Below are 14,698 nucleotides of genomic sequence, written 5' to 3'. Positions count from 1 at the left end.
AAACTGTGGTTGGTTGCGTTACATGTCAGTCAACCGTCCCCTTGGGTGGTCCTTGGCTAGTGAAAGCTGCGATAGAATCCAGACCTTCTGCCGTCCACCTGAAGGTCTGGCTGTGCGAGACTAAGGAGCTGGTAACAAAGTAAAGAAGAATTAAATTTTTTCAAAAAAAAAAAAAAAGAGAAAGAAAGAAAGAAAGAAAGAAAAATAACATGGAGAGAATGAGGATGTCCAACCTTCTATCCCAGAATCAACAACTCAACCACCAATTAGTAAAACAATGCACAAAAGTAACAATAACCATAACAGAAATATCAATATCAAAAATAATAATAATGAAAATAGGGGTGATAGCTTCAGGGAAGAGCCTGGCCAGAATCTCAGAAATCTCTCTAAATGACCTGGAGAAAGATAATCCAGAAAAATAATTTACATAACTCTTCCCTCTCTCCCTGTTTAACTATAAATCAGGAAAATAAACAAAACAAACAAAAACTGCACCCTCCCCTTACATTCCCCAAAATAAGAGAGAAATAACCCAGTCAACATGTGAGATCATGCTATGATCAAAGTGACACCACACCATTATGATACTGTGATACTGACAGTGTGATTAATATGTGAGCTCACTGTGAATTCAAAATGTTGAGCAGGTTGAGAGGAGGCAGTTCAAATGTCGCTCACCGGGGGGACATTATACTTCCCGTTTCTCTACACTGGAAAAATGTGGATACTTACGGTGGCTGAGAGAGCTCAACTCGCTGCAAATAAAGAAAACATCTTTATCAGTTTGACAACACGTGCTGCAAAGTGTACAGTATCACGTGCAGCAAACCATTTGTGCTGTACAGTTGGACTCAGCGTGGAATTGTTAAATTATGATAATAAAATATGAACTTCTACAGTTATGTTTGTGATATAACTGACCAATATTAGAGAATTTTTAGATCACACTAAACTATGGCTACTAACCTCTAGCTCAGGACAGAGAGTTTATGGCGGCGTGTACATGTGGGTGAGCAGGTAATCGGAAGTGTGTGATCTTGTATTGCATTCCTGTAGCATGCAGACCCTAAAGAGCCACTTGATATATGGAAGCTTATTTGTAGCAATATGCAATTTAAAATGTAATATGTAAAATGGCAATGCATTTCTGTATTTAAATTTAAATTTACATTTTCCATACCATGTGTGCAATATCTGGAGCAAAATTCAATAATATAATTTACATTTGCTATTTCCTACACTAGTTTTAACATTCATTGCAGGACATTTAATGAAAATGCAATTGCAAGTGTCTTGGTAACACTTTAGAATAACTCACGCTATGAAGCATTAGTTAAGCATTAGTAAATAGTTAATTCATCATTTATAAAACATTAATAGACATTAGTAAGCCATTTATAAATACAGCTATAAATGCTTTGTTCTTGATTTATAAGCATATCTATAATGAGTTTAATAATTGTATTTTCATACTTTATTAATGATCAATTTATCATTTCTAAATTATGTATTACATTATTCACAAACCAGTAATTTAGGAGTTGTCAGTGGTTCATAAGATCATTTAGGAAGTGTAAGTAAATGATTAATAAAATATTTAAATGTACATTTATGCATCTTATTATTTAGACATATAGTATTAGTTTATTGTGTTAATAAATGCTTTATTAACACATATTCCTAGTGTCAAAACTACCTCGGTACTAACTTTAAAACATTAGAGAACAGCAATGCAGAAGATCACTGAACCTTTAAATCTCATTTATAAAAGCTTTACAAAGCATAAATAGTCCTCACTTTAGATGAGCTCACAAAAATAGTTAACTGACTACTTCTAAATGTTTTATAACTACCTGAATTAATCATGAATTGCAGTAGGAATATTTGTTAATAAAACATTTACTAACACACTAAGTAACTATTACTATGTGTCTAAATAATAAGATGTATAAATGAATGTTTGAATAGTTTATTATTCATTTACTTACACTTACTAAATGAACTACTGACAACTCCTAAATAACTGGTTTGTAAATAATGTAATACTTTATTAATAATCAATTTATCATTTCTAAATTAAGTATGAAAATACAATTATTAAACACATTATAGATATGCTTATATATCAAGAATAAAGCAATTATAGCTGTATTTATAAACTGCTTACTAATGTCTATTAATGCTTTATAAGTGATGAAATAACTATTAACTAATGCTTAACTAATGCTTCATAGTGTGCAGTTATTACCAGTGTCTTAACTGAGAGTATGCAATTAAGAAAAATAACGTTTAAATGATCATTTTGCTAAACTTTTAGCTTGAACATGTTAAACGTATATAATGATTTCTGTAATACATTTTCATTTTCATTTTGCAACTTATGAAGCGTTAAAAAATATGCTTAAATGATATGCTAAAACTAATGTATAGGAAATAGCAAATGTAAATTATATTATTGAATTTGAATTATCATTTTGCTCCAGAGGTTGCACATATGTTATGAAAAATGTAAATTTAAATACAGAAATACATTGCCATTTTACATATTGCATTGCCATTTTGCATATTACATTTTAAATATTGCTACAAATAAGCTTCCATACTTGAATACCGATGAATGATAAAGGATGTTAATGAATACAATGAATGCAATGAATGATAAAGGAATAAAGTCCGTAAGATGCATAAAATACAAGTGATTAATTTGGGTGTGGCTATGGAAGACTTAGGTTGCGTTCTGTGTTTTTACTTTACTTTGTTGTACTCTTTCGTGAGCTACTTATATTCAGCCACATTCAGGATACAGTGAAGTAAGGAAAAAAAATAATCCCAAACCCATGAGCACTGACAGAACCAAGACAATTAAAGTGTCTTGAAAAAGTGTCTTAAAGTGTCTTAAATTAAAATAATAATTGTAATAATAAAAAAACAAACAGACATTTGAAGGATGAGTGAATTGCATGTCCAAAGTCTTGAAGAGACTTCATAGTGTACATTGTGTCGATGTTATGTTTACTGACCGCTATCTTTCTTCCTTATTTAAAGTAAACACAACCAAAAAGTACATTAAACTGCATGAATGAAAGAGTACTGTTACATCAAGCACACATCCTTTTCATACAGATATGACAAAACTACACAACAACATTTGAATATTTTTTCCTTGTATACCAGGAAAATGTTGTGATATGAGAACATAAATAATTATATTATTATTTTAAAATTGAAATGTTAGCAGAAAAATTACATTGATTAGTAAATGGTACTGAACAGTATCTGAATTCAACTCAAATGTCATGCTGGGAAATCCACCGTCCAGTTTCAGATGTCAATAAAAATGATTCATATTATCCCAACTCAAAAGCATGATACGTTAACTTCCATTTGCAATTTTTAAGTTAATTAAATACAATAAAATCAAACATCACAACTCATTTCAAATAAGTAAAAAGTATTTGGAGTGTTTTAAGTGTCTTATTTTGACAAATATTTTATAAAATTGCAACTTTGTCTCTGTAGTATTTTCAGTACTGGGCTATTTCACTCAAAAAAAAGTAAAAAAAAAAAAAAAAAAAACATTTAGCTGCGCGCAAGTTCAAGATCATTTGTGATTTATAGATTTCACATCTGAAAGAGAGGCGTCCATTCGTTTCCTGTGTGTAGGTTCATTCTATGAATCATCTGAGAAATGATCGTAAGATCAAATGTAGTACGTTTTCTGTGCAAAATTTTATAAATGAGGCCCAAGGAATGAATAAACTGATGAAAAGTTTAACTTTAATGCACTTCATATAAAAACATCTGTGAAATGTGCAAATGTAATAATTAAATTAATCTTTTCCCACTTCTATTAATTTTTATATGAGAACACATCTGCCACTGAATCAATTAGTGAACCACAAAATTAGTGAATGTATTCTGCACCAACACTTCATCAAGTCTTCCTGTGTTGAAACAGGATTTATAAATAAATATGATTTGTATACATGCCAAGTTATCAATTAAACACTTTACAGAGCACAAGACAGTTTTTGCCACCATAAAAAAAACATTAATGAACATACAGATGAGTGAAAGTGCTCTCATTACCTACATTCATTGACAGATAATTTTTTTTAAATGCAATGTCATTATTCAAGTCAAGTCACCTTTATTTATATAGCGCTTTTTACAATGCAGATTGTGTCAACGCAGCTTTACAGTGATAGAGGGAACATAATTTGGCTGTACAGCAGCTCTTGAAGAAAATGGTGTCATTGTCTAGCTTAAGTATATTCGGTATTGATTCATTCCATTGTAAAAATCACTAGTTATTAATTTAGTTCATTTATCTATACAGCAGCTCTGGAGAAAACAGTGATGTGATGCAAGCCAGAGGCAACAGTAGCAAGGAACCCAGACTCCATCAGGTAACAAAAAACCTTGGGAGAAACCAGTCTCAGTCTAGGGGATATGGTATGGAAGCGGTTTGTCGGGGATCTGTGTCGTCATGTCGATGAGGCCTTCACACACACACACACACACTTTATAATGAAGTAGTGTCTGTTTAGTAGATTGTGTTTACACAAACAAGTTCCACACAAACAAGTATAAGAGTATAAGAGTATCAGCCCTGTGTTTCCTAAGTTTAGTTGTCCGGTATTGTCATTGTGAAGGTGATTGTTTTGATCTTCTCCTGCTTTCCTAGTTGGTGGACTGTTTTGTTTGCTGATCATTCGTCGTGCGCTTGGCTTGCAACCACCAAGTGTGACAAAAATAAGACTAAAAACTAAATTTACTCAATAGAAATGAAACAACCCTGTTTACACTGAGTACACACTGATCACAAGATGATCACGCATAAAGTGTTTGATTACACCATGAGAATTTCAAACAGCAAAACATGACACTAGAAATCTTAAGGTCAAGTGTTCAGTTCAAAATGAACAAGGAATAGATGAACTGATGGAATGTCTAACTTGAACGCACATTGGATAAAAGCATCTGTGATCTGTGAATTGTTCCAATGTGGGTAATATCATACATTCCAGCACTCACTTGTTTTCATTCACCGACTAAGCTATTGAAAGAGATGCTTCCAGAGGTCATACATCCTTTTCTTAATATCATCAATTCATCTTTATCACTAGGATACGTACCAAAAAATGTTAAGCTGGCTATTATTAAACCTCTTATTAAAAAAACACAACTTGATCCTAGAGAATCACTTTTCTGTAAAAAATACTAGAAAAGGCATCATCAGTATCATCACCTTTTTAGAAAGAAATAGTATCTGTAAGGATTTCCAGTCAGGATTTAGATCGTACCATAGTACTGAGACTGACATTAGAGTTACTAATGATTTGCTCTTATCATCAGATTGTGGTTGTATCTCTCTGTTAGTGTTACTGGATCTTAGTGCTGCATTTGACACTATCGATCACAATATTCGTTTAAATAGACTCGAAAATTATGTTGGGATTAGTGGAATTGCATTGTCATGGTTCAAATCATACTTATCTGACCGTTATCAGTTTGTAGTAGTAAACGAAGAGAGGTCATATCGATCACAAGTTCAATATGGAGTACCGCAAGGCTCAGTACTAGAACCGTTGCTTTTCAGTCTGTACATGCTACCCTTGGGAGATATCTGGAGGAAGCATGGTGTTAGTTTTCCCTGTTACACTGATGATACTCAGCTCTATATTTCTCCGCAGCCTGACGAAACTTACCAATTCGCAAAATTAACAGAATGCATAGCTGATATAAAAAATTGGATGACCAGTAATTTCCTACTACTAAATAAAAAAAAAAAAAAGAGAGATTCATCTTTCATTTGAAGGCCATGTTACTAGCGTCTGTAAAACCGCATTCTTCCATCTTAAAAATATATCTAAACTACGACATATGCTCTCAATGAAGAATGCAGAACAGTTAGTTCATGCGTTCATGACCTCAAGGCTAGATTACTGTAACGCTCTACTGGGTGGTTGTTCCTCCTGCTTGATAAATAAACTATAGATCGTACAAAATGCAGCAGCTAGAATTCTTACTAGAACTAGGAAGTATGACCATATTTAGCCCAGTTCTGTCATCACTGTCATGATCACCAGTGAGAGTGCCCTATCAGCCACTAGAGGGCACTCCATCCCGGACTCTCATTTCCACCTGTTACATGGACTACATATCCCATACACACTCACCGGACTCATTATCATTGTCATTGCACCCAGCTGTATTATATCACATCATTAGTGTCTGTCTATTTATACTGAGTTGTATCTGTCTTTGGTTGTGGTTCGTTGTTAATGTTAAGTGTTCTTCTGATTCTCGTGTTTGGTTGTCTTTGTGTTATTTTGTACCTGTTTGTTTGGACTGTCTTCATGGATTTTGACCCTTGCCTGTTCTTTGGATTACGACTTTGGATTACCCTTTAATAAATGCTTCTGCCGCAATTGGATCTACCTTCTTGTTTCTGTGTGAACCGTGACAGAACGAACCACCATAAATACTAGATCCAACAGCATGAGCATTCGGATTTGTCCCCCAGCCTCCATTGGAGAGCGGATGGCTCTAGTTCGGGCAGTGGTGGCTCTGCGACAGGAGGGGAGAGAGGTAGGGTGTTTTGCCCAGTTTTTCTGGACGATGTCAAGAGGGCTGCGGTACAATGATGAGGCGCTTAAAGGGACTTTTAATGGATGCCTCGACGACCCTCTGCCTCAGTGGGAGTTGGAGGGGCTCCAGATCCTGGATTTTTGGGGCTTTGTCCATTATCTCTCCCACAGAAGCCGTTGGGCAACTCACGCTCAGCCAGAGCCCGCTCCCGCCTGTGAGTCCACTCCAGAGTCTTCAGAGGAGGTGGGCACTGAGCCTCAGCTTCACTCCGGTAAAGGGAGGAGAAGGAGAAGAAAGAAGGCTTCCTTCATCCTTCAAGGCCTGGAGGCCTCTTCAGCCAGTGAATCAGCTCCGTCAGTGAGTCCGCTCCAGTCAGTGAGTCCGCTCCAGCCAGTGAGTCCACTACAGAGTCCGCTCCAGCCAGTGAGTCTGTTCCAGTCAGTGAGTCCACTCCAGAGCCCGCTCCAGCCAGTGAGTCCGCTCCAGAGCCCGCTCCAGCCAGAGAGTCCGCTCCAGAGCCCGCTCCAGCCAGAGAGTCCACTCCAGAGCCCGCTCCAGGCAGTGAGTCCGCTCCAGGCAGTGAGTCCGCTCCAGGCAGTGAGTCCACTCCAGAGCCCGCTTCAGCTAGTGAGTCCGCTCCAGCCAGTGAGTTCACTCCAGAGCCCGCTCCAGCCAGTGAGTCCGCTCCAGCCAGTGAGTCCGCTCCAGATCCCGCTCCAGCTAGCGAGTCCACTCCAGAGCCCACTCCAGCCAGTGAGTCCATTTTGGGTGAGCCACCGCCTCACCCTCATAAGCGGAGGAGAAGGAGGAAGAGGGCTTCCTCCGTCCTACAAGGCCTGGAGACCACTCTAGGGGTTGTTTGTGGGTTCTCCAAGCGCCTTGCCCTGCCGGCGCCAACGAAGCGCCTTGCCCTGCTGGCGCCAACGAAGCGCCTTGCCCTGCTGGCGCCAACGAAGCGCCTTGCCCTGCCGCCTCTGCCCAGGCTACCTGAACCGTTGAGACCTGCCTGGTCTGTTCCTCCAGCACCGCCCTGGCACTCAGCCATGAATCCAGACCTGCCAGTGCCCGCCTGGTCAGTTCCTCCAGCGCCACCCTGGCATTCAGCCAGGACTCCAGAACCGCTGGAACCAGCCTGGTCAGTTCCTCCAGTGCCACCCTGGCACTCAGCCAGGACTCCAGAACCACTGGAACCAGCCTGGTCAGTTCCTCCAGCACCGCCCTGGCTATCTGTTGGGCACCCTGGATCTGGCCCGCCATCCCTCCCCCTGATCCTCCTCCTGTCCACCTCCCTCCTGAGTTTCTGTGTTTTTGTTTTGTTTTGTCTGGTGGAGCGTCTGGTAGCCGCTCCTTTGAGGGGGGGGTAATGTAATGATCACCAGTGAGAGTGCCCTATCAGCCACTAGAGGGCACTCCATCCCGGACTCTCATTTCCACCTGTTACATGGACTACATATCCCATACACACTCACCGGACTCATTATCATTGTCATTGCACCCAGTTGTATTATATCACATCATTAGTGTCTGTCTATTTATACTGAGTTGTATCTGTCTTTGGTTGTGGTTCGTTGTTAATGTTAAGTGTTCTTCTGATTCTCGTGTTTGGTTGTCTTTGTGTTATTTTGTACCTGTTTGTTTGGACTGTCTTCATGGATTTTGACCCTTGCCTGTTCTTTGGATTACGACTTTGGATTACCCTTTAATAAATGCTTCTGCCGCAATTAGATCTACCTTCTTTTTTCTGTGTGAACCGTGACAATCACTGCATTGGCTTCCTATTAAACATCGTATAGATTTTAAAGTCTTGCTAATTACTTACAAAGTACTAAATGGTTTAGATCCTCAGTACCTAAGCTCTTAACGAGCTCTTAACGCATTATAGTCCTTCACGTCTGTTGCGATCTCAGAATTCAGGCCAGCTGATAATACGTAGAATATCAAAATCAACCGCAGGCGGTAGATCTTTCTCCTATTTGGCACCTAAACTCTGGAACAATCTTCCTAGCATTGTTCGGGAAGCAGACACACTCTGTCAGTTTAAATCCAAACTAAAAACGCATCTCTTTAACCTGGCATACACGTAACACATTATAAATGTATATTTTCAAATCCGTTAAAGGATTATTAGGCTGCATAAATTAGGTCAGCCGGAACCGGGAACACTTCCTATAACACCAGATGTACTCGTTACATCAGAAGAAGAATGGCATCTATGCTAATATTAGTCTTTCTGTTTATCCTGAGGTTTACCGTAGTCAACCAGATCCAGGTGAGACCAAGGACCTGTGCCTTGACACAACCACAATGCAGCCCTGAAGTATCAGTAGAGATTGAATCAACTAGATCATCCACTGTGAAGGCCTCATCGACACGACAACGAGTGGAACAGCTCCTCAACATACCAGTGTTATGAATATGGTCCTCAACTGGATTGAACTGGAATAAATACTTTGAATGTTGCAATCCCATCGGATTTATGATAGCTACCTGAATCATAACAAAGCACTGTTCACCAGAGGAGAACTGGCCCCCTGACTAAGTCTGGTTTCTCCCAAGGTTTTTTTCTCCATTTTAACACCTGTTTGCCACCTGATGTCACCTGTTGGAGTTTGGGTTCCTTGCCGCTGTCGCCTTTGGTTTGCTTAATTGGGGACAGTTGACATTTGATAATCAACAGTGCTTTGATCTGCATGCATTGACACTATTCTTTAACAAAATGCTGTCGATGGCAAGAGGAATCCAAATTACATTACTAGATCATGCAGTCATACTAATGCGGACAAGGACCCCTGGTGGAGAGTTGACTTGCTGGAAGTCTACAGGGTAACCAGGGTTAGCATCACTGGAGATGGATTTGCAGAGAGAATAAATGGTGCTCAGATCCGTATCGGCAACAGCCTGGCAAATAATGGCAACAATAATGAGCTGTAAGTATTGTCTCTCTCTTAATACTTACACAAATGATTAGAAAATGAGTAAATAAGATAAAATTACTAAAATAAAATTGAATAAATCCTTTTAATACAAACTTGCTTTTGACATTGACAGTATATTTATTATGGTTCATGCCATTTTGATACACCCCTCTCTATTTCTCTGTTACTGTGTTTCTTCACAGGGCTGCAACTGTTGTATCCATCCCACCTGGAGACACAAAAATATTTGAGTTTAAGTGAGTTGAGTGCAATGAAGTCAAATGTTGCAACTCATTTCAAATAAATAAACTGAACAAGCAGCAAAAGTATTTGGAGTGTTTTAAGTGTCTTGTTGTGATAATAATTTTATAAAATTGTACTTGCCTCCAATTTTGTCTATTTTCAGTACTAGAGTATTTCACTCAAAAGATAGAAATTCATAAAAAAAAAAAAAGTGCAGGTAAGCGTTATTTATTTTAAGATAAGATAAAACTGCAAATTATGAATTAAAATCATTATTTTAATAAATAAAATTATTGCATCTAGAAAGATTGACAAAAACTCTAGATCTCAAATTCTGTAATTCTGAGAACAAAACATCCATGCTATACATGCAAAACAATGCAAACAAAACTAAATACAATTTAAATTTACCCAACTGCAGAAGATCATTGTTTACATCCTGATCACAAGAGCACACATTAAATATTTGAACACATGATGAGAAGTTTCTGCACAAGCAAGTTCTGTTTACAAGGAACAAGAAATTAATGAACTGATGAAATGTCTAACTTGAATTCACTTCATATAAAAGCGTGAAATGTGCAAATGTAATAATAAATTAATCTTTTCCCACTTTTATTTTAATATGAGAAGACATAACTGCCACTGAATCAATTTAATCAACCACAATATGAGTGAATGCATTCTGCACCAATACTTCATCAAGTCTTCCTCTGTTGAAACAGGATTTATAAATAGATATGAATTTATCAGTAAATATGATTTGTATGCATGAACAGTTATCAATGGAACACTTTACAGAGCATGGCAGATATTTTTCCCACCATAAAAACTAATCATTAATCAACATACGTTAAATTGAAATTAAAAAATAAACTCAAATAAAATAAAATCTCTAATATTTCCACAACAGAACAGCAGTAAAAGAAAGTGCTTGTCTTTGTTTATCTGAAATAATCTGATACCTGATTACATTCCAAAAAATGAATGTCAAGTCAAGTCACTTTTATTTGTATAGTGATTTTTACAATACAGACTGTTTCAAAGCACCTTCACAGAGATGAACAGGAAAAACAGCAGAATCAATTATGGCAACTCAACTATGGAGAAAGTTCAGATACTGCTGTAAAACTAAAAGACAGTAGTGTCATTATTTAGCTCAAGTCAGTTCAGTGTTGGTTCAGTTAACACTGTGAAGTTCATCAAATTTTGAAGCAAGTTCAGTTCAGCTATAAGAAGTTCTACAAAAGGCAGCAATGTCATTATTCAGCATTAGTCAGGTCAGTGTTGGTTAAGTTTCAATAACAATGTCAATGACGCAAGATGTGATTCAGTTGTAGAGCAGCTCTACAGTAGACAATAGCTCAGCTTAATTCAATTCAAGTGTTTGTTCTCATCTGATGGTGTCAGTGTGAGTAGCAATTTCCCTGTCTGACAGACAAAAAAATCACAAAATCACAGTGTTTGTTGGTGACTCGGAAACATGACAATTGCAATGCTAAGATCGAGACTCCAATACCTTGAAAAAGGTGGAGTCCCCTTCCGCTATTCACTGGTCTGGTCCCTCTCTACAGCAGAGGACCACTTCAGTTAATACACAGGATGATATGACAGTTATAGCGGGAGTTCTCCCACTGGGCCAGTCCCCACGGGCCTCCCACTCCTCACATACATTACGGGTTGTGATGCTCCCCGATGAGTCTGCGGGTCCTTTCATGAGGGACCCAGTGTCTCTTTTGTAGCCCCTGCGGAGGACCAGATGTCGATTGCTGCATCGGAGGGTGGCCTTGAGTTTTCTGGGGATTAAGACTAAGAGTGGTGCAGGTTGAGTCCAACCCAGAGTTGATGACCATACTTTCCCAGGCCACTGCGAGAGTTGGGCTTGAGTAGAACCATCCACACTGTCCTGAATGCTCATGCCTGGGTGTGTTGCACAACATCCTCCTGCCCTTTTACTGCCTGAAGCTGCTTACTTGCTTCCTCCGCTCTCACTAATCTCAATTGTGGTTATGTGTAGATTCCTCAGGTAGAGCGTGCAAATGCAGTGCATTACTGCTCGCAAAGTGCCGCCACTGGCAATTTTTGATCACGGCTTGTCTTGAAAAATGTTGTAGAAGAAGTCACTGCAGGACTGCGTGCCAAATCTTCTGACACTGCCAGAATTTCGTTGGAGGTAAAATTTGATGGAAACGGTCATAAATCAGCTGTCTGTGAACATGTCAAACTAGCAATCAAAGACTACAGATTTTAGCCTAGGATTATAGGACTCTTTTAGGATTCTCAAATCTCAAATTCTCAAATCATGGCCAAAATCGCATAGTGTGCACCCACCTTTACAGTGCTGATGGACAGGCTGCCTCCACCCTGCATGCTATGGCCCTCCTGCAAGTCCATCAGGCTCACCTTGCAGGCCTTTTGCCAGGCGATGTCAACCTTGGTGGTCCAACAATGTCATCTGGCTGAAACTGGTTGAGATAAAGGAAGTTTGCTTTCTCATCGCCCCATCTCACAGGCAGCCTCGTAAAAGGGTTAGTTCACCCAAAAATGAAATTTCTGTCATCAAGTACTCACACTCATGTTGTCCCAAACCCGTAAGACCTTTGTTTGTCTTTGAAACACAAATTGAGATTTTTTTTTTTGATGAAATCCAAAGGTATTTGATCCACATATAGTCAGCAATGATATTGCACCTTTTGAGGTCCAGAAAGGTATTAAAGACTTTGTTAAAACAGACGACGTGACATGGATCTAAATGGGTCTTCCCATTGCATAAAAGATTGATATAAAATGCATTAAAAATGAAATAAAAACAAGAAAAATAATTAAAAGAAAAAATAGATGATACACATGAAATAAAGTGCAATCAGTTTGGACATAGCACAGTGCTCAATCAGTAAATGCATAGCTAAACAGATATGTTTTGAGTCTGGATTTGAATGTGACTACTGTTGGAGCACATCTGAACCACAAGCTGGTTCCAGCTGCAGCTGGCATGACAGCTAAAAGCAGACTCTCCTTGCTTTAAATGAACCCTTGGTATTTCTAAGTGACTTGATCCTGATGATCTTAGTGATCTGTTAGGTTTGTGTTCTATTAGCATATCTGCAATGTATTGAGGTCCTAGGGCAATAAGTGATTTATAAACAAGTAACAGTACTTTAAAATCAATTCCAAATGCAACTTGTGGCAGTATGGGTGGTGGATTCTGTCTATTGGTTCATTATGGTTTGTTGAGTAAGCCTATCATGGCTAGAGGTGTATAGTATATAGATCCACCGTGGGGAGAATCACGTTACGGAAGTACTGCCTTTTCCGGTTCCGCAGTGCCGACTGGGGTGTGAAAGAGACTCGGTGCTTGGTCCTTTTATAGTGTCTGGGAGAGTAGCTGTATAGTTTCCCGTGTCTGATGTATCTGCAGCCCATTCACAGGTAGGAACACGTTGTTTGGGGCGTTTGTCCTCCCGGTATCGGGTGGGTTAATTAAATCTAGTTTGTGTTTCTTTACAGCGTCTACGTTGATTTCTCTCTGACTTTGCCGTGACTGGGATTCCTCGCACCCTAGGTATGTAGCTTCCTTGTGTTTGTGAATCATTTGTTTAATCATGTGTGTTATTTCAGACGTGCAGTATATGCCATCGATTTAGCGAGGAGGATTCTGTTGCCGGGGCTACCAGAGCTTCGTTGTTCACTGACCTACGGAGTACTGCTGTTTTGCTGTTGTTGTCGACGTAGATAATAGTGACTGAATCGGCGGTATCCTCATTATTCAATATTGATTGCGGCTGCACATGCCATAACTGTTCGTGTTACACTGTGCGGGTTGATTGAGAGGAGAATTTCTGCCCCACTATTTTAGTGTGTGTGTGTGTGTGCTCAAGGGTGATTTTGTCTTTTTTTTTGGAAATGTTTTCTTTTGTTGTTGTTTAGTTGATGGACATATTTCATGATTTGGTTTTGTTTATTTAGTATTGATATCAGTTATTTCTTTTTTTTTTTATTGTGTATGATTTCAATGTATATTTGTTTTGTTTTGTTAGGAGTTGAAGGTTTAAGAGCAAGGGGGCGGGGTTGACTCGCGGGCTATTTCACGAGTTCACACTTACAAATAATCAGATAGAAAATAGTATGCGTAGTAGTATGCGTATTTGGCGTGCTGTCCGAGGAGAGGGCTCCGAGCTCGGTATTTTGGCCCGAACCCAGATTACTCCCCCCCCCATTCTGGTTAGTATTCTGGAAAGTAACCAGTGTAGGTGTGAGGAGACGGGGTGGTGGAGGGATGCTGTCAAACTGTCGAGGAATATGGGTGAGTCGACCGTGTCTAATATATATGCTTTCACTCATGCTGATTGGGTAGATATGTTGATTACTGATTGCTGACAGCTGGCCGAGATGACGTGATGATTAGTCAGATTATTTGAACGTTGCTCCTCCCGAATTTTGTTAATAAAACATCATTTTGTGACGTGCTGTGTATGTGCACTGGTGTGTGATGATTTGATTCAGTCTCCTGGTTTTCGTGCCTTCTCTAGGTGGGTCTTATTATGGAGGAGGAACTCAATGAGCTTAGGGAGTTAATTGTGCTGTTGCGAGCTCACAACGAAAGGTAGCGTCAGGAACGCACCCCGGTTGCTTCACTTGGGTTGAGTATAGACCCTGGTGACGCAAGTGCTTTGCCTGTAGCCCCCCCGCTCCAATCTGTTGGTGCTAATGCCGGTCCGACTGAACAATTTGTTTTTGTACCAAGGGACAGGAAGTGTCCTAAATTTAATGGTCAGTCGGGCATTGGCATTAGCGAGTGGATTGAGGAGGCTCAGGCTTGCATTCGAATTCGTCATTTATCTATTACGGATCAGGCTTTCTTTTTATTTGATCACCTGGAGGGGGAGGCACGAGAGGAGATTCGTTACCATTCTGTTAGTGAGCGTAGCGACCCAGAGAAAATC

Source organism: Megalobrama amblycephala, linkage group LG9 (genome assembly GCF_018812025.1).
Source record: "Megalobrama amblycephala isolate DHTTF-2021 linkage group LG9, ASM1881202v1, whole genome shotgun sequence".
Taxonomy (NCBI): domain Eukaryota; kingdom Metazoa; phylum Chordata; class Actinopteri; order Cypriniformes; family Xenocyprididae; genus Megalobrama; species Megalobrama amblycephala.
Note: the sequence above shows the minus strand (reverse complement) of the source record.